The sequence below is a fragment of the Azolla caroliniana genome, unplaced genomic scaffold, assembly GCF_043228905.1.
Source record: "Azolla caroliniana isolate FFs.n. ecotype wild unplaced genomic scaffold, voAzoCaro1.0.p SCAF_5, whole genome shotgun sequence".
NCBI lineage: Eukaryota > Viridiplantae > Streptophyta > Polypodiopsida > Salviniales > Salviniaceae > Azolla > Azolla caroliniana.
Window position 1 is genome coordinate 17,913,411 of NW_028230440.1, and position 23,918 is coordinate 17,937,328.

The window sequence follows — 23,918 nt, forward strand, 5'->3', positions numbered from 1 at the left end:
AGAGAAAGCCGTTACAAAAGGGAGAGAGTAAATATCCCCTTCATTCAATGGGGGATATTTGCTTAGATTCTTGGAGAAGGGATTGATGAGGACCTAACCCCCACTCCTCACACATACTGTTATGCCCATTACTCACCTCGTACTCCTATGTACCCCTCTCTTTCTCATGTGGATGTGCACATAAGTGCACATCACATTTACATTTTAGGAATCTTGTGGTGCATTTCTTACAATTTACATTTGTTCTTATTAATATTTTACAAGTACATCATGTGCGTGTGCAACGTTGCAAACCTCAATTATGCTCACTCCGCTCGGTTCTCCCCCTATAGACGAAAATCTTCATGACAGCACGTGGCTTTTAACCACGTGGTCATGGGTTCAATTCCCACAGACGGCGCGAACTTCAACCCATCTCTTGGTTTCCCAAACTTCACTTCCCATTCCATGCATTCGTTGTACAAAATGTCTATATTGAGCAACCTCTTCTTCTGGGCACAATTTTGTATGACAAGTTGGTCGTATTTAATTACATTGATTTCCATCCAATTTCCTCTCGGGAAGATGAGGAGAGAGTGTGTCTCGTATAGATTCACCATCTTGATATAATTCTATACCCTACTAGAAACTAAGGTACCGCAAGGCCGTCTTAGCTCAACCGGTAGAGTGCGTGGCTTTTAACCACGTGATCGTGTGTTCGATTCCCACATACGGCAAAAAAATCAACCCATCTCTTGCTTTCAGAAACTACAGTTCCCATTCCATGCACTCATTGGAAAAAATGAATAGATTAGGCAACCTCTTCTTGTTGGTGAGGTTTAGTATGGGAAATTGGTCGTGTTTAATTACCTTTAGTTGCATGCTCTTTTCCCATTTATGGGTTGCAAGTTCAACCAATCTCTTGGTTTCCTAAACTTCACTTCCCATTCCATGCATTCGTTGTACAAAATGTATACATTGAGCAACCTCTTCTTGTGGGTAAGATTTTGTATGACATGTTTGTCGTGTCTAATTACATTGATTTGCATGCTCTTTTCCGCTCTCGAAGATGAGGAGAGAGTGTCTCTCGCATAGATTCACGATCTTAATATAATTCTATACCGTAGGAGAAACTAATGTACACCGCAAGATCGTCTTTTAACCACGTGCTCGTGGGTTCTATTCCCACAGACGGCAAGAAGTTCAACCTATCTCTTGGTTTCACAAATTTCACTTCACATTCAATGGAGTCATTGGAAAAAATGAATAGATTGAGCAACCTCTTCTTGGTGGTGAGGTTTAGTATGACAAGTCGGTCGTGTTTAATTACATTGAGTTGCATGCCCTTTTCCTCTCTCGAAAATGAGGAGAGAGTGTCTCTCCCATAGATTCATGATCATAATATAATTTTACATCCTAGGAGAAACCAATGTACCATCTCATGGCCATCTTAGCTCAGCTGGTAGAGTGCGTGGCTTTTAAACATGTGGCCATGGGTTTGATTCCCCCAAACGGCGAGAACTTCAACCCATGTCTTGGTTTCCCAAAACTCACTTCCCATTCCATGCATTCATTGTACAAAAAGTCTACATTGAGCAACCTCTTCCTGTGGGCATGATTTTGTATGAGACTGTTACATTGAATTGCATCCTCTTTTCCTCTCTCGAAGATTCACGATCTTAATATAATTCTAAACTTAGGAGAAACTAATGTACACCGCAAGGTCGTCTTAGCTCAGCTGGTCGAGCGCATGGCTTTTAACCACGTGGTTGTGGGTTTGAGTCCCACAGACGGCGAGAACTTCAACTCATGTCTTGGTTTCCCAAACTTCACTTCCCATTCCCTACATTCGTTGTACAAACAGTCTACATTGAAAAACCTCTTCTTGTTGGTGAGGATTAGTATGGGAAATTGGTCATGCTTAATTACCTTGAGTTGCATGCTCTTTTCCTCTCTCGAAGATGTACAAATAGTCTACATTGAAAAACCTCTTCTTGTTGGTGAGGATTAGTATGGGAAATTGGTCATGCTTAATTACCTTGAGTTGCATGCTCTTTTCCTCTCTCGAAGATGAGGACACAGCGTCGCTCGCATAGATTCACAATGTATGACCTCATGGTCATCCTAACTCAGCCGGTAGAGCGCTTGGCTTTTAACCACGTGGTCATGTGTTCAATTCCCACCGACAACGAGAACTTCAACCCATATCTCGGTTTCCCAAACTTCACTTCCCATTCCATGCATACGTTGTACAAAATGCTTACATTGACCAACCTCTTCTTGTGGGCACAATTTTGTATCACAAGTCTGTCGTGTTTAATTACATTGATTTGCATCCTATTTTCCTCTCTCAAAGATAATGAGAGAGTGTGTCTCGTATAGATTCATCATCATGATATAATTTTATACCCTAGGAGAAACTAACGTATCGCGAGGCTGTCTTAGCTAAGTCGGTAGAGTGCGTGGCTTTTAACCACGTAGTCGTGAGTTCGATTCCCACAGATGGTGAGAAGTTCAACCAATTGCATGGTTTCAGATTGAGCAACCTCTTCTTGTTGGTGAGGTTTACTATGGGAAACTGGTCGTGTTTAATTACCTCTAGTTGCATGCTCATTTCCCATTAATGGGTTCCAATTTCAAACCATCTCTTGGTTTCCCAAACTTCACTTCCCATTCCATGGATTTGTTGTACAAAATGTATACATTGAGCAACCTCTTCTTGTGGGCACGATTTTGTATGACAAGTCGGTCGTGTTTAAATACATTGACTTGCATGCTCTTTTCCTCTCTCAAAGATGACGAGAGAGTGTGTCTTGTATAGATTTACCATCTTAATATAATTCTAAGTCATAGGAGAAACTAATGTACGCAAGGACGTCTTAGCTTAGCCCGTAGAGCGCATGGCTTTTAAACACGTGGTCGTGTGTTTGATTCCTACAGACGATGAGAAGTTCAACCCATCACTTGGTTTCACAAACTTCACTTCCCATTCCATGCATTCGTTGTAGAAAATGAATACATTGAGCAACTCTTCTTGTGGGCGCGATTTAGTATGACAAGTCGGTCGTGTTTAATTACATTGATTTGCATGCTCATTTCCTGTCTCGAAAATGAGGAGAGTGTATCTCTCACATAGATTCATGATCAATTGCATGCTCATTTCCTCTCTCGAAAATGAGGAGAGTGTATCTCTCGCATAGATTCATAATTCTACATCCTAGGAGAATCATGCTCATTTCCTGTCTCGAAAATGAGGAGAGTGTATCTCTCACATAGATTCATGATCAATTGCATGCTCATTTCCTCTCTCGAAAATGAGGAGAGTGTATCTCTCGCATAGATTCATAATTCTACATCCTAGGAGAAACCAATGTACCACCTCATGGCCATCTTAGCTCAGTTGGTAGAGTTCGTGGCTTTTAAACACGTGGTTGTGGTTTCGATTCCCACAGACAGCGAGAAGTTCAAACCATCTGTTCGTTTCCCAAACTTCACTTCCCATTCTATGCATTCGTTGTACAAAATGTCTACATTGAGCAACCTCGTCTTGTAGGTCCAATTTTGTATGACAAGTCGGTCGTGTTTAATTACATTGATTTGCATCCTCTTTTCCCCTCTTGAAGATTCACCATCTTAGCCTGGGAGAAAGTAATGTATACCATCAGGTTGTTTTAGCTCAGCCGGTAGAGCGCATGGCTTTTAACCACGTGGTCGTCGGTTCGATTCCCAGAGACGGCAAGAAGTTCCACCCATCTCTTGGTTTCCCAAACTTTACGTCCCATTCTATGCAGTCATTACCTTTACTTGCATGCTCTTTTCCTCTCTAAAGATGAGGAGAATGGCCTAGATTCACGGTAATAATATAATTCTACTCCCTAGTAGAAACCAATGTACCACCTCATGGCCATCTTAGCTCAGTCGGTAGAGCGCGTGTCTTTTAACCATGTGGTCGTGGGTTTGATTCCCACAAAAGGAGAGAACTTTAACCCATCTCTTGGTTTCCCAAACTTAACTTTCCATTCCATGCATTCGTTGTACAAAATTTCTTCATTGAGTAACCTCTTCTGGTGGGCACGATTTTGTATGACAAGTCGATCGTGTTTAATTACATTGATTTGCATCCTCTTTTCCTCTCTCAAAGATGAGAAGAGAGTGTGTCTTGTAGCGATTCACCATCTTGATAGCGCCTCCGGTATTATTACCTATTAATATTTCAGAAGATTCTACCAAACCCTTACCACTCAGTTCTCGATTGTCTGGAAACATCTCGGTTGACGAGTTGGTAGTAGTTGTTTCGGTCTCTCTAGTACCTTCAATCATTCCTGTACCTACGACGCCTTTAGGATTATTTACAAGTGCTATACAGGCTTTAAATTCCGGTTCAGATTTGTCTGTGAGGACACAGTGTTGCTCACATAGATTCACGATCATAATATAATTCTACACCCTAGGAGAAACCAATGTACGACCTCATGGCCATCATAGCTCAGCTGGTAGAGCGTGTGGCCTTTAACTACGTGGCCATGGGTTCGATTTCCACAAACGGGGAGAACTTCAACCCGACTCTCGGTTTCCCAAACCTCACTTCCCATTCCATGCATTCTTTGTACAAAATGTCTACATTTAGCAACTCTTCTTGTGTGCGCGATTTAGTATTACAAGTCAGTCGTGTTTAATTACATTTATTTCCATGCTCTTTTCCTATCTCTAAAATGAGGAGAGAGTCTATCTCATATAGATACACCATCTTAAAAGTGATGTATATCACAAGGCCGTCTTAGTTTAGCCGGTAGAGCGCGTGGCTTTTAACCAGGTGGTCGTGGGTTCAATTCCCTCAGACGGCGAGAATTTCAACCCATCTCTTGGTTTCATAAATTTCCATTCCCATTCCATGCAGTGGAGCGTCTTAGCTAATGTGCGTGTGGTTGCAAGGCTGTCTTACCTCAGCCGGTAGAGCGTGTGGCTTTTAACCATGTGGTCATGGGTTCGATTCCCACAGATGGTGAGAAGTCCAACCATTTGTTGTTTTCCCAAACTTCACTTCCCATTCCATGGATTCGTTGTACAAAATGTATACATGAGCAACCTCTTCTTTTGGGCCCTATTTTGTATGACAAGTCGGTCGTGTTTAATTACCTTGAGTTCCATGCTCTTTTTATCTCTTGAAGATGAGGAGAGAGTGTGTCTTGTATAGAGACACCATCTTAATATCATTCTATACCCTAGGAGAAAGTAATGTATACCACAAGACCGTCTTACATCAGCTTGTAAAGCGCGTGCCTTTTAACCATATGAGAAAATAATGTACCGCAAGGCCATTTTAGCTTAGCTAGTAGAGCACGTGGCTTCTAAACATGTGGTCGTGTGTTTGATTCCGACAGACGATGAGAAGTTCAACCCATCACTTGGTTTCACAAACATCACTTCCCATTCCATGCATTCGTTGTACATAATGTATACACTGAGCAACTCTTCTTGTAGGCGCGATTTAGTATGACAAGTCGGTCATGTTTAATTACATTGATTTCCATGCTCGTTTCCTCTCTCGAAAATGAGGAGAGAGTGTCTCTTGCATAGATTCATGATGATAATATAATTCTACATCCTAGAAGAAACCAATGTACTTCATGGCCATCTTAGCTCAGCTGGTAGAGCGCGTGGCTTTTAACCACGTGGTCGTGGGTTCGATTCCCACAGATGGCGAGAAGTTCAAACCATCTGTTCGTTTCCCAAACTTCACTTCCCATTCCATGCATTCGTTCTACAAAATGTCTCTTGGTTTCCCAAACTTCACTTCCCATTCCATGCAGTCATTACCTTTATTTGGATGCTCTTTTCCTCTCTTAGAGATGAGGAGAAAGTGTCTCTATGCATTACCTTTATTTGGATGCTCTTTTCCTCTCTTAGAGATGAGGACAAAGTGTCTCTTGCATAGATTCATGGTCATAATATAATTCTACTCCCTGGGAGAAACCAATGTACCACCTCATGGCCATTTTAGCTCAGCCGGTAGAGTGCGTGGCTTTTAACCACGTGGTCGTGGGTTCGATTCCCACAAATGGCGAGGACTTTAACCCATCGCTTGGTTTCCTAAACTTAACTTTCCATTCCATGCATTCGTTGTACAAAATGTCTACATTGAGTAACCTCTGCTTGTGGGTATGATTTTGTATGACAAGTCGATCGTGTTTAATTACATTGATTTGCACCCTCTTTTCCTCTCTCAAAGATGAGGAGAGAGTGTGACAAAATGTCTACATTGAGTAACCTCTTCTTGTGGGCACGATTTTGTATGACAAGTCGATCGTGTTTAATTACATTGATTTCCATTCTCTTTTCCTCTCTCAAAGATGAACCACGTGGTCGTGTGTCTCGTGTGGTCGTGTGTTTTATTCCAACAGATGACGAGAAGTTCAACCCATCACTTGGTTTCACAAACATCACTTCCCATTCCATGCATTCGTTGGACATAATCTATACATTGAGCAACTCTTCTTGTGGGCGTGATCGAGTATGACAAGTCGGTCATGTTTAATTACATTGATTTGCCTTGTAGAAACACACGAAAGCCCAAATAGGGGACTCCCACGAGTCGAAGGATTTCGTTCGGAGTCGGCTTTTAGACAAACCTCACGTCAATGCACTACCAGGGGATCTGGAGGTGTCGCAATATTGTTTCGGAGGGAGCTACATAATAGGATAGAAATATTGAGCACAGACCTAGAAGCTCGTTTTATGTGGTTGAAAGTCTCCGCAAGCAAGGACAAGGCAGTATTTTTTGCCATTTGTTACTTTCCCCCGAAAGGCTCTCGTTATAGTCTGGCCGGCGAGGCGAGATTAGTTGATGACGGAGTGCCACATGGGCCTTCCCCATATGAACCTCTATCGGATGACATAATCCGATATTCTTCCCAAGGAGAAGTATTCTTTGTAGGAGACTTTAATGCGAGAACCCAATCCCGACAATGCACAATATTTCAAATGAATAGAAACCTAGAAATGGTAAATGTCGATCCTTTAGACATAGACACCACACGTAGATCAAAGGATCAAGGTGTGGACACCACGAGCTTTGGCCATCATTTGCTCGAACTCGGTAGTCGGCACCAGATGGTCATATATAATGGTTTAGCCAAGTGGCCAGGTTCGGAAGAGCTCACATGTTTCCCACATGGAGGAGGGGAAAGCACAGTCGATTATCTAATAGGACGCCCTGAAGCTACCCACATGATTAACTCTTTCTGAGTGGTCCCATGTCCTATTGGCGCGGACCATAGTTTCTTATACTTCGAGCTAAAATGTGATATCTCTAACGTCACCAACTCTAGTCAACCACGCCATGACATCACAATACATTTCACACATGAGCTCTCGAACATATATGCTCGACATGTTCGAGCCCATCTCTCCTCCCTTGATCCCTCCCTACCTTTAGAGAGCCTTAGTACGAAACTCACACACATCCTTCACTCTGCAGCAGTTAGCAGTTTCCCATACACAAAACACTCCAATACATGTAAAGTAGGATCTATGCCACAAAATAGATGGTATGATGAGGATTGTAGGTGCTTACATAGACAACTTACAATACCGCAACTTAGTGGTAGTATTAACTCAGTACAAGCTCGTAAAGAAATGCGCAAGATGACACGTCGTAAGAGACGAGCATGGGAAGCATCCCAATATTGGGAACTCTACCATCTGCTCATGAGTAGCGATTGTGCCACTGCATGGAAGAGATTACGGGAACCAAGACCACAAAAACCCATCGAAGATCCCGAAACTTGGCACACTTATACAGAGAGACTTTACCAAATCCCAAACCAACCACCCATTCCAATGCCTTCTACACCCCGACCTATTGTGGGGACACTCTTCATGACCTCTAGGGTCACGAAGGTCATAAAGAAATTACAACATAGGAAGTCCATGGACCACACAAGATTGCGAGCAGAACATATCATATATGCGAGAGAGTGCCTAGCTCCCTTGCTAACTCTAATCTTCAATCGTGCCCTCGTAGAGGGTTTTCCACCACAATGAACCATGAACACAGTGGCCCCCATACATAAAGGGGGGGACCCCATGGACCCAAATACTTATAGGACCATTATGATAGGTCATACCCTTGCTAAATTATATGGTGCAGTAATGGAGGCAGAGCTTAGCGAGTTTATGGAGACCTTAAATCTTCGTGCACCTGAACAGGCTGGCTTTAGACGAGCCTTCTCCACTATTGATCATATCTTCACACTTAGATGCTTAATTGACCAGACTAACGCTCGTAAGAAGAAACTATACTGTTGTTTTGTGGACTTCCGCAAAGCCTTTGACAGAGTCCCTAGAGAGCGGTTGTTTGATAGGCTTAAGAGCTTGAGGATACCAGATGACATGGTTTGGGCCATCTACACACTATATGAACAAGTGTTTGGGTGTGTTCGATGCCCAAGCGGCATATCCGATAGTTTCACTAGCACTATTGGTGTAAAACAAGGTTGCCCCTTATCTCCGACTCTTTTTGGGATCTACATTGATGAGATCACAAATTTTATTGCTCATAAGGGAGGCAATGGAGTATTCCTTGGGGATACGCAGGTGCGTATCTTGCTCTATGCAGACGACATAGTTTTGCTCTTTGAATCCGAACACGACCTACAAAGGCACCTTAATGCCTTAGATGACTTTTGCACACAACGAGGATTGCTAGTGAATCTAGGGAAAACTAAAGTCCTTATCTTCCACACGTCGGCCCAAGTTAGAGCTAAGTGTCACCTAACTATCTCCCATAGCCCAATTGAGGTGGTTGGATCATATGTCTATCTCGGAGTCACTTTCAGTGCCCGCTCAGGTAAATTTTCAATGACACAAGCAGCAAAGGATAGACTTACAAGAGGACATGCATCCCTCTCACTCCTCGAGAGACAATGCCACCAAGCATACTTCCAAGAGCCACGAACTAAAGGGTGGCTCTTTGACTCATTAGTGACTCCCTCTCTCATGTATACATCAGCGGTTTGGGCTCCAGGACTACCATCTTTCATGTGGATGCAATTAGAGAGACCATTGGTGATGATGTTATCATGCCAACTCCAAAGCAAATCTTCGGTCCCACATGACATTATTAGGGCTGAGTTCACTCTACCCCCTGTGTTAGTAGAAGCACTTTTTCAACTTGTAGTCTTTATCCACAGGATACATAACCAACCACTTGATAGAATATCCCACCAAGCCTTTAAGGCTTCTCGAGCACTGTACGAGTCCGGCTATACTAGCTCATGGTATGGCATGATGGTGAGTTGGCTTCTTGCCAACGGTCTAGACATTAATAACCTCCCCCCCCTTAAGTACGACCACACGACTGATAACACTTTAATCTCTCATGAGGACCGTAATAAAGTAATACGCCAAGAAATATGGCAAATTTATACTCGGTATAAATGGATCACCCCACTAGAGCCACTCCCATCTAAAATGTCATACTATAAGGAACACTTTATGCACTTCTCTGAGTTAGGTTTTATCACGCGCCCAAAATATCTAGATGTATTCTTACCACATGCACTAAGGGTTGCCATTGGTCAACTGAGAATATCATCTCACCAACTTGAGATTGAGAATGGACGTACTAATGGAGTCCCTAGGGAGGAAAGGATATGTAGGTTATGCCACATAGAGATAGAGGATGAGTACCATTTTACATGCAAATGCCCCACCTATGCCGAGATAAGGGGAAAATACCAAGACATACTTGATTCCTCTCCCACCCTCCCTAAACTATTAGATACACTAGATATAAAGAAATTAGGTAGATACATCTTAGAATTGAAACAACACAGAGAGAATAAGTTACAAAATGTTGATAATAATGTTGCTAATGTTTACCAACATGTAACAAATGAAGTTTTTCAGGAACAGGGGGAGACAATGAATGTCGACACACCTGCACCACTCGGGCTTTTCCTTGATGAAGTAGAAAATCAAAGAAGAACCAAACGCCCTTGGATGTCGGATTTCAAAGCAACTCGACGAGATGGAGAATCAATAAAGAAAATAAGGGAACGTGAACTACACCGCCTAGAAGCCATGGCAAGGGCACTCTATGCATCGGGACCATGGGTCACACCCACACCAAAAACTTTTGACCTCCCACTTCTTTTTGAGAGACTTGGGTAGAAATGAGATTAGGTTTAGTGCAAAGTTTTGTACACTACTAGAACTTTCTTAGCTTAAGCTATTTTCTTTTATTTCAGTTTTGATGATTGAATAAACACTCATTTTTGTTGTAACCCAATTGTCTCATGGGCCAAATTTGGCCTTAGAAGACGTTAATATATCTTTCTTTCTTCTTTCTTTCTTTCTCTCGAAAATGAGGAGAGATTGTCTCTCGCATAAATTCATGATCATAATATAATTCTACATCCTAGTTTAAACCAATATATCACCTCATGGCCATCTTAGCTCAGGTGGTAGAGCGCGTGGCTTTTAACCACGTGGTCGTGGGTTCGATTCCCACAGACGGCGAGAAGTTTAAACCATTTGTTCGTTTCCCAAACTTCACTTCCCATTCCATGCATTCATTGTACAAAATGTCTACATTGAGCAACCTCTTCTTGTGGGTCCAATTTTGTATGACAAATCGGTCGTGTTTAATTATATTGATTTGCATCTTGTTTTCCTCTCTCGAAGATTCACCATCTTAATATAATCCTATACCCTAGGAGAAAGTAATGTAGACCGCAAGGTTTTCCTTGCTCAGCCGGTAGAGCACGTGGCTTTTAACCACGTGTTCATCGGTTCGATTCACATAGACGGCGAGAAGTTCAACCCATCTCTTGGATTCCCAAACTTCACTTCCCATTCCATGTTGTCATTATCTTTAGTTGCATGCTCTTTTCCTCTCTTAACGATGAGGAGGGAATGTCTCTCACATAGATTCATGATCATAATATAATTCTACACCCTAGGAGAAATCAATGTACCACCTCATGGCCAACTTAGCTCAGTTGGTAGAGCGCGTGGCTTTTAACCACGTGGTCGTGGGTTCGATTCCCTAGGAGAAACCAATGTACCACCTCATGGCCAACTTAGGTCAGTTGGTAGAGCGCGTTGCTTTTAACCACGTGGTCGTGGGTTCGATTCCCACAGATGGGGAGAAGTTCAACCCATCTCTTGGTTTCCCAAACTTCACTTCCCATTCCATGCATTCATTGTACAAAATGTATACATTGAGCAACACTTTTTTGTGGACACGATTTTGTATGACAAGTCGGTCGTGTTTAATTACATTATTTTGCAAGCTCTTTTCCTCTCCCGAAAATGAGGAGAGAGTGTCTCTCGCATAGATTCACGGTCATAATATAATTCTACTCCCTTGGAGAAACCAATGTACCACCTCATTGCCATCTTAGCTCAGCCGGTATAGCGCGTGGCTTTTAACCATGTGGTCGTGGGTTTGATTCCCATTAACGGGGAGAACTTTAACCCATCTCTTGGTTTCCCAAACTTAACTTTCCATTCCATGCATTCGTTGTACAAAATGTCTACATTGAGCAACCTCTTCTTGTGGGCACGATTTTGTATGACAAGTCGGTCGTGTTTAATTCCATTGATTTACATCATCTTTTCGTATCTCAAAGATGAGGAAAGAGTGTGTCTCGTATTGATTCACCATCTTGATATTTTTCTATACCCTAGGAGAAACTAATGTACCGCAAGGATGTCTTAGCTCAGCCGGTAAAGCGCATGGCTTTTACCCACATCGTCATGTGTTCGATTCCCACAGACGGCGAGAAGTTCAACCCATCTCTTGGTTTAAGAAACATCAATTCCCATTCCATGCAGTCATTGGAAAATATGAATCGATTGAGCAACCTATTCATGTTGGTGAAGTTTAGTATCGCAAATTGGTCGTGTTTAATTACCTTTAGTTGCATGGTCTTTTCCCATTTATGGGTTGCAATTTTTTTGAGAGACAAGTTCAACATCAGCCGGATCGGACGAGAGCGAAAACCGATCGGAGGTAGCCGAGTCGGTTCAGATGTTTGATTCAGACACACTGAATCAACCGAGGCCCAAGCGGAAGAAAAGGCAGCAGAAGAAGCGTCAACACCGCAACAGCAGAAGAGCTGATGAGGGCCACATGAGCAGACAAGCCGACCGATAGGGTCGAAGCGCGCGAAGTCGAACAAGTCGAGGAGCGCGTGCAAGGCATGAAGCCAGGAGGAACCGGAGCTGTGAGCCCGAGGATCCCGACGAGCCTCGAGTTGAGCTTGAGGGGGAGTGTTGAGAGACAAGCTCAACATCGGCCGGATCGGCTGAAGAAGCCGAGGACTGGATCGGTTGGGACCGATCTGTTAGGCCGAGTGCGTAAACCGGGAGGCCGTTAGGAAAGATATTCCGTGAGGAATATATTTGGGAGTTAGTGTAGGAGCTCTTAATGAGCCTTGAAGTACTATCAGTACTTCAGTCAGTCCTTCGAGGACTTGTATAAAAGTGTTCATGGAACACACGTATGTATAGAGTAGTGAATCGAGATTTTTCTTGGTTGTTGAATATAGTTCTTGTGTTCTCTCTCACTCTCTCTGTCTCTCCTGCGTATACTACGTAAGCTCAAGCTCTCCATTAAACCTGAGTTTTCTTCCTTCTGTTCTGTCTTCATACCTGCTTCCGCACGCTACTTTCTACATGGTATCAGAGCGTGAGGGTTGAGAACCTCTCTGCAGCCGACACAGCTTGACGAAGAAGAACAAGAAGAACGATGGATAGAGGCATGGCGAGCTCGCTTCCAACAGAGAAGCTCGACAGAACCAACTACGCGTCTTGGTCTTACAAGATGCACCAGTACCTGCTCGGGCACGGCTACTGGAGTTATGTCAAAGGAACTAATGACACGGCACCCGAATCGACAGACAGAGACTTCCCGTCGTGGGAGCAATCGGCGAGCAGGGTATTGTACTGCTTCGCGTCGTGTGTGGGCGAACAGCTATTGAGCTATGTTCGGGATGCAAAGACGTCGAAGGGTGCGTGGGAAAATCTGAAGAAGATTTTCGCCGCGAGCACCACAGCCAGGAAGCTTCAGCTCCGACAGGAGTTGAGCAACCTACGACAACGCGACTTGTCGGTGGCAGACTATACCTCGAAGATCAAGGATATTTGCGACTCCCTCGCCTCCATAGAGGTGAACATCGAGGAGAGTGAGATTGTCTAGATCTGTCTCGGAGGTTTGGCGTCGAAGTCCGGAGCGTTCCGAATGGCAGTGTATACCCGGGAGAATACGCCGTCCTTTTTCGATTTACAGTCAATGCTCCTGGTGGAGGAGAACCACGCGGGTGCGTCTACAAGCACGCACACCGACAGCATAATGTTGTACACGGAGGGAGATAGGCCCCATGGACGTGGAGGACGAGGCGAGTCGGCACGCAATGGAGGCGGCCGACGAGATCAAGGAAGAAGGCACCGAAGTGATGCCGACAGCAACTCCGGACCCTCCAGAAACAGGGGAAATCGGCAGCGATCGCACTACGCCGAAGACTCCGGGAGAGCCGGAGAAGGGTCTGCTTTCGTGACGAGACACGAAGCAAACTCAATGAAACGGACCACCCCGAGATCGGACGAGGTGTGGTACGTAGACTCCGGCGCGTCAAACCACATGACGAGCCATAAGGAGTGGTTCTCGTACCTCGAAAAACCGATACAACCTCGAGTAGTCGCAACTGGAGATGACACTTCGCATCCGATCGCGAATGTCGGAGAAGTTCCCCTTAGCCATGTCAAGCAGAAAGGGAAACTCATGAACGTGCTGCACGTTCCGACAATCACGAAGAACTTGGTCTCGGTCGGACAGATCGTCGACCAAGGGATGGAGGTTCGGTTTACACACCTCGGGTGCTTCATTGAGGAAGAAGGCCGTGTGATTGCGCAAGGGCGCAGAGACGGGAGGATGTTCATCCTCGACTCCATTGACGGCGGCACCGCAATGTTCGCGAAGGGACAAAAACCCGAGTCAGACATCGACTTGTGGCACAAGCGGATAGGCCACGTCAACTACCAGCGGCTTCAAGATCTGCAATTGAAACAGGTAGTGTTCGGATTGCCCAAATTTAGTGGCCGAAAGGCACAAATTTGTGAAGCCTGCCAGCTCGGGAAGCAACACCGACTTCCTTTCCCCAACGAGCGAAACCAGAGCCGGAACAAGCTCGACCTTATACACTCCAATGTGTGGGGGCCAGCACAAAACGTTAGTCTTGGCGGGAGCCGATATTTCGTCTCCTTCATCAACGACCACACGCGGCACACGTGGATCTACCTCATTGAGAGGAAGAGCAAAGTCTTCGACTGTTTCCGGGACCTCAAAGGGTTCGTGGAAACGGAAACGGGACGAAAGATCAAGTGCCTGCGGTCGGATGGCGAGAAAGAGTACTTTTCTGGTCAATTCAATGGTTATCTACAACAAATGGGAATTCGGCGCGAATTCAGTTGTAGATACACGCCAGAGCAGAATGGCGTGGCCGAGAGGAAGAATCGGTCAGTTGTGGAAGCAGCACGGGCAATGATGGAGGAGAAGAGCTTGCCCAAGTTCTACTGGGCCGAGGCAGTAAGGACCGCGGTATACATCCAGAACCGGATCGGAGACAAAGTGTCAGCGCACGAGCTGTATTTCGGAACGAAGCCGAACTTGCGACACTTGAGGGTGTTCGGTAGCATTGCGTATGTGCATGTACCGAAGGAGAAAATGAGGAAGCTGGACGCAAAGCCGAGAAATGCATCTTGGTCGGTTACTCGGATGAGCAGAAGGGTTATAAGTGCTATAACCCTCGCACCAAACAAGCGCGTGTCAGCCGCGACGTTGTGTTTGACGAGTCCGCGTCCTGGTACCAGCCCCCAACTCCGAACCCCGACTCCAATCCGAGTTCTGACGATGAGGTCAGCAAGGCCGAGATGCCTCCGGATGAGCCCAAAATCGAGACCCCCCGAAGAGAGTCCGATTTCACTCCGTTTAAGTGGACCGATTGGACGACTAAGTTGGTACGACCAGTCCGATGAAGAGCCGGCAAGTAGTGGAGACTTGGTCGTGCATTCCCCGCGCAGGAAGCCGAGGAGACGGCTTACGCGCAAAGAGAAAGGGAAGAAGAAGGTGTCGGATTCTGGCACGGATAGGAACGAGTCAGACTGACGCGAGTCCGACTCCGAGGGAACCGGTGACGGGTCTTTAAAGGTGAAGACCGCGTCAACCGAGAAGGCCTCGACATACGCTAATGTGAGATTACGCCGATCTACCTGCCAGAAGAACCCTGTCTTGCGGTTCGGATACAACGAGTACATGGCGCATCATTATGCGTACATGACCTGTGTAGCGGAAGAGCGTGAACCGGAGAGCTACGCAGAAGCGGCTAAAGACGCGAATTGGCGTGCCGCGATGGAGGAAGAGATGCATGCATTGGCGGAGAATGAGACCTGGGACCTAGTTGACGCACCAAGAGGGGTAAAACCGATCGGGTGTAGGTGGGTGTACAAGGTCAACACCAATGGCTCGGTCAACCGGTACAAGGCTCGGCTAGTGGCAAAGGGCTACGCGCAGAAACACGGCATCGACTACGATGAGACGTTTGCGCCGGTCGTGAAAATGACGACCGTCCGTGTTTTGCTCGCAGTAGCTGCGGTGAAGGGGTGGCACTTACATCAGATAGATGTAAAGAATGTGTTCCTGCAAGGTGACCTTGAGGAACAGGTGTACATGGTACAGCCCCCCGGATTTCATTCTAGAACAAACTCCTCGGCAGTATGCCGACTGAAGAAGTCCCTTTACGGACTAAAGCAAGCCCCGCGTGCCTGGAACGCGAAGATCACGCAACAACTGCGTCGGATGGGCTTCGTCAAGTCAAAATCAGACTCTTCCCTATTTATCCGGAAAGGTCGACTCGGACCGGTTAGTATTTTACTATATGTTGATGACTTGGTCATCACCGGCGCCGACCTACGTGAAATCGACCGCGTGAAGCTCCAGCTTGCGGCATCGTTCGACATGAAGGATCTAGGGGACCTTCATTACTTCCTCGGGATCGAAGTGATCCGTACCCCCAAAGGCATATTGATCAGCCAACGTCACTATGTGCTGAGTATGCTCTTCAAATTCGGGATGGCCGACTGTAAGTCCGTCTCGACTCCTCTGGACAGAACCGTCAAGCTTCGTCCCGATACGGGAAAGGTATGCGACCCAATGAGGTTCCGACAAATTGTCGGAAGCCTCATATACTTGACCATCACCCGACCCGACCTCAGTTATCCGGTCGGAGTGATCAGTCAGTTCATGGTGCGACCTACCAAGGAGCACCTCTAGTGTGCGCAACGCATACTTCGGTATGTCAACGGCACTAAGGACCGGGGACTGCTATATCGGACCGATGCAGCCGCACAGTTAGTCGGCTACACTGATGCTGATTGGGCTGGCAACGCCGCCAATCGCCGATCCACGTCCGGATACGTGTTCTCCCTCGAGAGTGTCGCGATCGCGTGGAGCAGTAAGAAGCAGCCGACAGTTGCATTAGCGAGCACCGAAGCTGAGTACCGATGTTAAGAGTCTATTACTAATCAATAGACCAAATCAAGTAAAAAGGAAGAAAATAGATTGGATAGAAGAACCCGTTCCACCCGACCACCCCCGAGCTATGATCTAGACATAGCCAACCTACCACCGACGTCCCATACCGCCGGATATTAGGGTGACTAATACCTTGGAAGAGATAAACACGATCGTCGAGACGAAAGCCTAGCCCGCACCACCGGTGTCTACGACAGCAGCCTTCCGACGTGATGATCCCTATGAGGGTAGCTAAGCCTCATATTTATACCTTTTCCTAGGCCCCTTGAATAGATGTGCCTTTCTAAAAGGCTCTCTATTCATTGGTTGTCTAAATCATGATAGTGCATGCACATATCATTCATTCTATCCAATCATTAGTCCCCTTTTTAATAATAGTGAACATACCCTTCACTAATGTAAATATTAGTGACCTACCCTCACCAACGTTATGTGTACATAACATACTCCCCTACTTCAAAAGATTGCACTCTTGCAATATAAAGTGAGGAAATTGTGCCTTAAGCGAATGCTCGCGTTCCCATGTGGCATCATCAATAGGTTTATCCATCCATTTGATCTTGAATAGCCGAATCTCTTTAGAACGTAAACGTTTAGTACAAGAATCAAGAATTCGTTCAGGAACATGAGGTTTGTAAGAAAAATCCTCTAATGTTACAAGATCTTGGATTGTGATGGTGTTATCACCAGAGCCTAAAAATGGTTTTAGACGACTGACGTGAAAAACAGGATGAATACCAACGTTACAAGGTAAGGCAAGGTGATAAGCAGATGACCCAACTCGCTTAAGGATTTCAAATGGGCCACAATATCGTGGGGCTAACTTAGCGCACTTGCCCGTAGATAATGACGTAGAATCAGTCGGGACACGCAAAAAAACTTTTTGACCAATAGTAAATGCACGAGGACGTCTATCCTGATCAGCATAAAATCGAGCACGATCTTGAGCTGTCTTGACATTTTCTTTGGCAATATGCAACATTTGGTTCATGTCTTGCAAAAAATTGCATGTACTGTCTAATGTATCACGATGAATCGTGACATCAACTGGGGCACGTGGCTGAAAACCATACATCAACATAAAAGGACTATATCCAGTGGATGTATGTTTAGAGCTATTATAGGCAAATTCTAAGATAGGAAGGTATTGCTCCCCCTTAGAAGGGGTTTTTGCTACATAAGCTCGAAGCATGTCCTCAATAATTTGATTAACTCGTTCAGTTTGTCCATCAGACTGAGGATGATCTGCGGAACTCATGCTCAACGTAGTTTCTAGTTTCTTAAAGACCTGAGTCCAAAAGTCACTAGTAAACTTGGAATCTCGATCACTAACAATATCCATCGGTAATCCATAAAAACGAAATAACTCATCAACAAATTGATAAGCCAACTGTTGAGCGGTTACCGTGGTTTTTGTAGGAATAAATCTAGCTAATTTTGTTAGCCTGTCAACGACAACCCATATGGCATCATGACCCCTCTGTGTACGAGGTAAACTAACAATAAAATCCATCGAGATACTTTCCCATTTATTGTTGGGAATATCTAAGGGATGTAAAAGACCAGCAGCTTTAAGTCGTTCCGACTTATTAATCTGACATTGTAAGCATTGAGTTACGTATTTATGCACGTCAGAGCGCATCTTAGGCCAGAAAAAAGTACACGAGATGAGAACGAGTGTGCGTTGTATTCCAGGATGACCAGCAGATGGTGCATCATGACATTCATGAAAAAATTTCTGTTTAACATTTGGTAAATCTGGAACACAGACCTTTCCACTACGGTAGAGCAAACCGTTTGTAATGTGAAAGGTCGCCTTCGAGGGTAGGGTGCTAGTATCGGCATCTAAACCAGATTCGGCTTTCGTCCAGTATTTTGAGAAATAACTGTCATCAAGGTATTTCCCTCGAAGGTGATCTAAAAGATCAGATTTTATTTCCGTGAAGCTAAGCATGTTAACTTCTTTAATGCGACTAAGAGCATCAGCAACGGTGTTCATAGAACCCTTGCGATATCGTATGGAAAAATCAAAATCTTGCATAAGGTCAGCCCAACGGCCTTTACGACCAACAAGATCGGGCTGTTCACAAAAATACTTTAATGATTGATGGTCTGTTGTAACCACAAATTTATTTCCATAGAGATAGTGCCTCCATGTTTTAAGTGCGTGTATCACCGCAAACAACTCTTTCTCTTGAACTGAATACCGAGATTGAGCAGCATCAAGCTTCTTACTTTCAAAAGCGATAGGGTGACCACCTTGATAAAGAACGGCACCAATAGCATAATCACTAGCATCGGTTTCAATTGAGAAAGGCTTAGAAGGGTCTGGTAATAGAAGAGTGGGAGCCTGACACACATGCTCCTTGAGTGTCTCAAATGATTTGTCAAGTTGTTCATTCCATGAAATTGGTTTGACAGACTTACGTGGATGACCTTTTAAAAGGTCAGTTAATGGCATAGTCAATTTGGAATAGTTACGAATTGATTTTCGTAAAAATCCAACAAACCCTAAGAATGATCTAAGTTCACGAATATTACGAGGAATGGGCCAAAGTTTAACCTTTTCAATACGAGAAGGTTCAATTTCAACGTCATTTTCTGTAATTAAATGACCTAGGTACACAATAGATTTTTGGAAGAAGTCACATTTTGAATGTTTTGCATAGAAAGAGTTGTCACGCAACTTTCGCAAAACAAATCGAACATGTTGAACATGATCTTGCAAGGTACGGCTATATATCAAAATATCATCCAAGAAGACGACAACAAAATCACCGAGTTGATCTCGGAAAACATCATTCATCGCTTGTTGGAATGTGGCTGGAGCATTAGTCAACCCAAACGGCATGACTAAAAACTCATAATGGCCATAGCGCATACGAAAAGCGGTTTTAGGAATATCATCCTCGGCGATGCGAATCTGATGATAACCAGTTCGTAAGTCAATTTTCGTAAAATATCGAGCCCCGTGCAAACGATCAATCAAATCATCGGCACGAGGTAATGGATATGCATTCTTAATTGTCATTTTATTCAAACGGCGATAATTGATACACATTCGCCACGAACCTTCCTTCTTCTTGACTAATAGAACTGGCGCACCCCAAGGTGATTTACTATACCTAATGTGGCCCATACTCAAGTATTCCTTAAGTTGTTTAGCGATCTCATCCTCTTCTAATCGACTAAGTCGGTAAGGTGGAATGCTCACAGGAGCAGCCCCAGGGATGAGTTCAATTTGATGGTCCACATTACGTTTAGGTGGTAAAGTAAGCGGTAATTCAGTAGGAAACACATCTTGAAAATCCTCTAAAATAGAGTCGAGTAATCGTTGCTCAAAATGTGGTAATTGTGTGGCGTCAATATTAAAATAATAAAATTGAACCGCAGGATCAATTACACACGAATAAATTAATGAACTAGAATACTCACTTAAAGATTTAGAAGACACAAGTGAATGAGAAGGAAGTTTGGAACATTGAATAAAATGTTTACAATTATTAAGTTCAAATGTGATTGAGTGATTAACCCAATCAATGGACAAAGAAGGGTTTTTATTAAAAAACCAAGGATATCCTAAAATGACATCTGCGGATTGTAATTTCATAACATGAAAGTCAAGCTTCTCCAAATAAGTATCTATTTGAATTGGCAGTTGACAAACAATGCCACTGATGTATTGAACGTTTCCATTTGCCATGTGAACTTGATAGATATGATCACTTGCGTTTATGTGGAGCTCCATTTGCTGCACAAAGTGATCATTAAGAAAATTGTGAGAACTACCGGAATCAAACAAGAAATGTGCTTGTGTTCCATTGATATATCCGACTGCTCGGAGTAAATCATTAGGTCCAAGTAAATGTGAAGGAAAAGTGCATTCACATAAACTTAAGTGATTGGTATGAACTTCAACAATATCAAAAGACTCACCTGTGTGACTCGTAGATTTGTCTTGAGGAGGGGTGTTCATTGACTTCCTCTCAAGACGACGACAGGTATCCTTTGTGTGGCCCCGCTTCTTGCAATATGCACAGAAGAGGTTCGGTTTCTTTGAGTCGCGGTCAAGAGTGTCACTGGATTGCTTACGTTTCCCAATGAACTTGACATTCGGAGTTTTGGCGAACTCAGGTTTATTGTGGTCTTTCTTGGAAGTCCTATGGTATCGCAGCACAATGTTGACGGCTTCCTCAAAAGTTGTGGGGTCCTTGTCATGGACAATCCAATGATAATCCCCATTGGGAATACCATTCAAAAAACAAGCGACAAACCATTTCTCACCCGTAAGTCCCGATTTTTGGATCTGGGTCCGAGCGTGATGCACATAATCCTCGAGAGAGGTAAATGGCTTACTAGACAATGTGAGCAAGTGTTGCGCTTGTTCGGTTTGAGAAGGTGGTTGCAAGAACTGTTTCTTAAAAACATCAACGAAACCTTCCCAAGTTGTGGGTAAGTTTTTTGCGGTCCTTAGGCCACGCCACCAAGCAGCAGCTCGGCCACCTAACTCACGACCGACATAACCAATTTTTACTGCATCGGGCTTGGGATGAAGCTCAAAATGAGACTCCCAACGACCAAGCCAAGTGCTAATGGCCTCCTCGGTTCTTTCTTTCTTATCTCCCTTGAAAGGCGTGACTACGAAGGAAGGTTCACCTTCTTTCTTGGACTCAATAGTTAATTCTTGGAATTTCTTTTCCAATGCCATATTGGCCTGTCTCATTTCGGCCAATTGATTCAAGGTAGTAGTGAGCAATTGCTCAATAGTGATCTCAGCTTGTGTGCGAGATGCGGATTGGGGTTGAGAGGTCTCATTTGGAGAGATCGTTCCAACTGCGTTCAAAACTTGTTCCATGATGCACGCTGTGGGTATGCAATAAAATAAGGAGGTTCAGAAAATACACAAGCAAAATGAATGCTTGAAATTTTGATTGAAAGAACTTTATCCAAGAAAGTATCTCATGTCTTTACCCCTCTAGACATATGAGATGTGATTCGAGATCCGATAACTATGGTAACACTATGGTGTTTTAAAAACCATGGGGGAAAACATAGCTAAGATGTATTTCTCGGATCTCTATCTTGAGTAATCATGGTGGCTCCCCGAGGCTCAACCATGGTTCTTCCATCAATGAAATTTCCTAGATAGCCTTATATTAATGCCAACCCATTATGTATTATATGGTCGAGAAAGTGTATTACGTGAAAAAACAAGTGCACTCACAAGTAATATTCTAGTCTTGCGAGCAATAAGCAAACGTGATGATAAAATGATAAAATAAGGCACTACTCATAAGAGTTAAGTAGTGACGAAAACAAGGGTAAAAAAAAAAGAACCCATGTGTTACCTACGAAAAAAACAATGTCACAAATAAATGGGAAGTGCAAGGTATGCACATATACATCCCAATATGATTGTTATAACTTGCACAATTGTGACATAAGCCACAAATTGATACAAGTGATGACGGTGTTGTGCGCAAAGATGTAATACTCAAATCCATGAGTAAAACATCAATAAGGGAACTCATATGGTTTTACTCGTTTTCTAAGGCTTGATGATAAGAGTTAAACCTAGATGACCTGTTGAAAAAAAATCGTTCAACAAGCCACTCTATACGAAAAAAATAGTCTACACGTAAAGGTTACATTAAAAATAAACGATGTAAATACTTTATACATGAAAAGGAAGTGGAAAAAGGAGAGTTAATTGTGGGCGGATAAATAATAATTACTAGAAAATCATATAAGTGAAACAATACTTATGAAATTAAAATTTAATTAGAATAATCAACAATTAGGTGTATGGAATCAAACATGCCCTAAGATACGAAACCCTAGGGTAGTTGACATGCACCTCCTCAAGACCACCACATATCCCTAGAATCGGCCAAGTAATGGCTAATTAAAGAGGAAAGTGGCATAGGTAAGTGACATATACCTCGTCAAGGCCACATCATCCCTTAGAATCGGCCAATTGATGGCTAATTAAAAAGGAAAGTGGCATATGTAAGCTACATATACCTTGTCAAGGCCACAACATCCCATAGAATCGGCCAATTGATGGCTTAATAGAGAGTAGAGTGGCATAGGTAGGCAACATACACCTCGTCAAGGCCACATCATCCCTTAGAATCGGCCAAGTGATGGCTCAATAGAGGGGAAGAGTGGTATACTCAACATCATATGCAAAACGGCCATGAGATAAGCGTGTGCGATTAGAGCAAACACGCTCGACCCAATGCACAAGAATAATTATTATCGTAAGAGTTCAAGAGAGGAGAGAGTGGGATATATATCGCAATATGCAAAAGGCCATGAGTTGAGCGTGTGCGATTAGTGCAAACACGCTCGGCCCGATGCATAATAATAAGTAAAATCGTAGCGTAGTAGGAGGTAGAAAGAAAGAGAATAAAACGTAATACCAATTTGATTCGACCATAAAGAACGCATAATAGAAAAGGAGAAGAGATCAAAAAAGAAGAATACCGGGTTTAGAGTGTTGTTTTGATCCTGAGAAGAGCATGACGAGCCTTGTTAGATCCCCCTCGCTCACACGCAAAAAACATCAAAACAACAAAAAAATTGTTAGTAAAAGCTCTGATACCACTGTTAAGAGTCTATTACTAATCAATAGACCAAATCAAGTAAAAAGGAAGAAAATAGATTGGATAGAAGAACCCGTTCCACCCGACCACCCCCGAGCTATGATCTAGACATAGCCAACCTACCACCGACGTCCCATACCGCCGGATATTAGGATGACTAATACCTTGGAAGAGATAAACACGATCGTCGAGACGAAAGCCTAGCCCGCACCACCGGTGTCTACGACAGCAGCCTTCCGACGTGATGATCCCTATGAGGGTAGCTAAGCCTCATATTTATACCTTTTCCTAGGCCCCTTGAATAGATGTGCCTTTCTAAAAGGCTCTCTATTCATTGGTTGTCTAAATCATGATAGTGCATGCACATATCATTCATTCTATCCAATCATTAGTCCCCTTTTTAATAATAGTGAACATACCCTTCACTAATGTAAATATTAGTGACCTACCCTCACCAACGTTATGTGTACATAACAACCGAGGAGCAGTTGTCGCGACATGCGAAGCCATATGGTTGAAGCGGCTACTTAGGGACCTGCAAGAGGAGGTGTGAGATCCGACGACGATCTACTGCGACAACCTCAGCGGCATCCAGCTCGCGAAAAACCCTGTTTTCCACGCCCGGACCAAGCACATTGAGGTGCATTACCATTTCGTCCGTGAGCGTGTCCTTTCCGGTGAAGTCAAACTTCAGTACGTTCCGACGGATCGGCAGACTGCCGACATCTTCACCA

At 44.0% G+C, this 23,918-nt stretch overlaps 8 non-coding genes across 8 annotated transcripts; all 8 read left to right on the top strand.

The window, feature by feature from the left end:
• Positions 1-643: 643 nt before the first annotated feature.
• TRNAK-UUU (transfer RNA lysine (anticodon UUU)) lies at positions 644-716 on the top strand. The gene has a single exon. It is a non-coding gene; the product is annotated as a tRNA-Lys (tRNA).
• Positions 717-1,702: 986 nt separating this feature from the next.
• TRNAK-UUU (transfer RNA lysine (anticodon UUU)) lies at positions 1,703-1,775 on the top strand. Its single transcript has one exon. It is a non-coding gene; the product is annotated as a tRNA-Lys (tRNA).
• A 1,589-nt stretch (positions 1,776-3,364) lies between these two features.
• TRNAK-UUU (transfer RNA lysine (anticodon UUU)) lies at positions 3,365-3,437 on the top strand. The gene has a single exon. It is a non-coding gene; the product is annotated as a tRNA-Lys (tRNA).
• A 1,313-nt stretch (positions 3,438-4,750) lies between these two features.
• Positions 4,751-4,823, top strand: TRNAK-UUU (transfer RNA lysine (anticodon UUU)). Its single transcript has one exon. It is a non-coding gene; the product is annotated as a tRNA-Lys (tRNA).
• An 88-nt stretch (positions 4,824-4,911) lies between these two features.
• On the top strand, positions 4,912-4,984 carry TRNAK-UUU (transfer RNA lysine (anticodon UUU)). The gene has a single exon. It is a non-coding gene; the product is annotated as a tRNA-Lys (tRNA).
• Positions 4,985-5,609: 625 nt separating this feature from the next.
• TRNAK-UUU (transfer RNA lysine (anticodon UUU)) lies at positions 5,610-5,682 on the top strand. Its single transcript has one exon. It is a non-coding gene; the product is annotated as a tRNA-Lys (tRNA).
• Positions 5,683-5,970: 288 nt separating this feature from the next.
• Positions 5,971-6,043, top strand: TRNAK-UUU (transfer RNA lysine (anticodon UUU)). Its single transcript has one exon. It is a non-coding gene; the product is annotated as a tRNA-Lys (tRNA).
• A 4,384-nt stretch (positions 6,044-10,427) lies between these two features.
• On the top strand, positions 10,428-10,500 carry TRNAK-UUU (transfer RNA lysine (anticodon UUU)). Its single transcript has one exon. It is a non-coding gene; the product is annotated as a tRNA-Lys (tRNA).
• Positions 10,501-23,918: the final 13,418 nt, after the last annotated feature.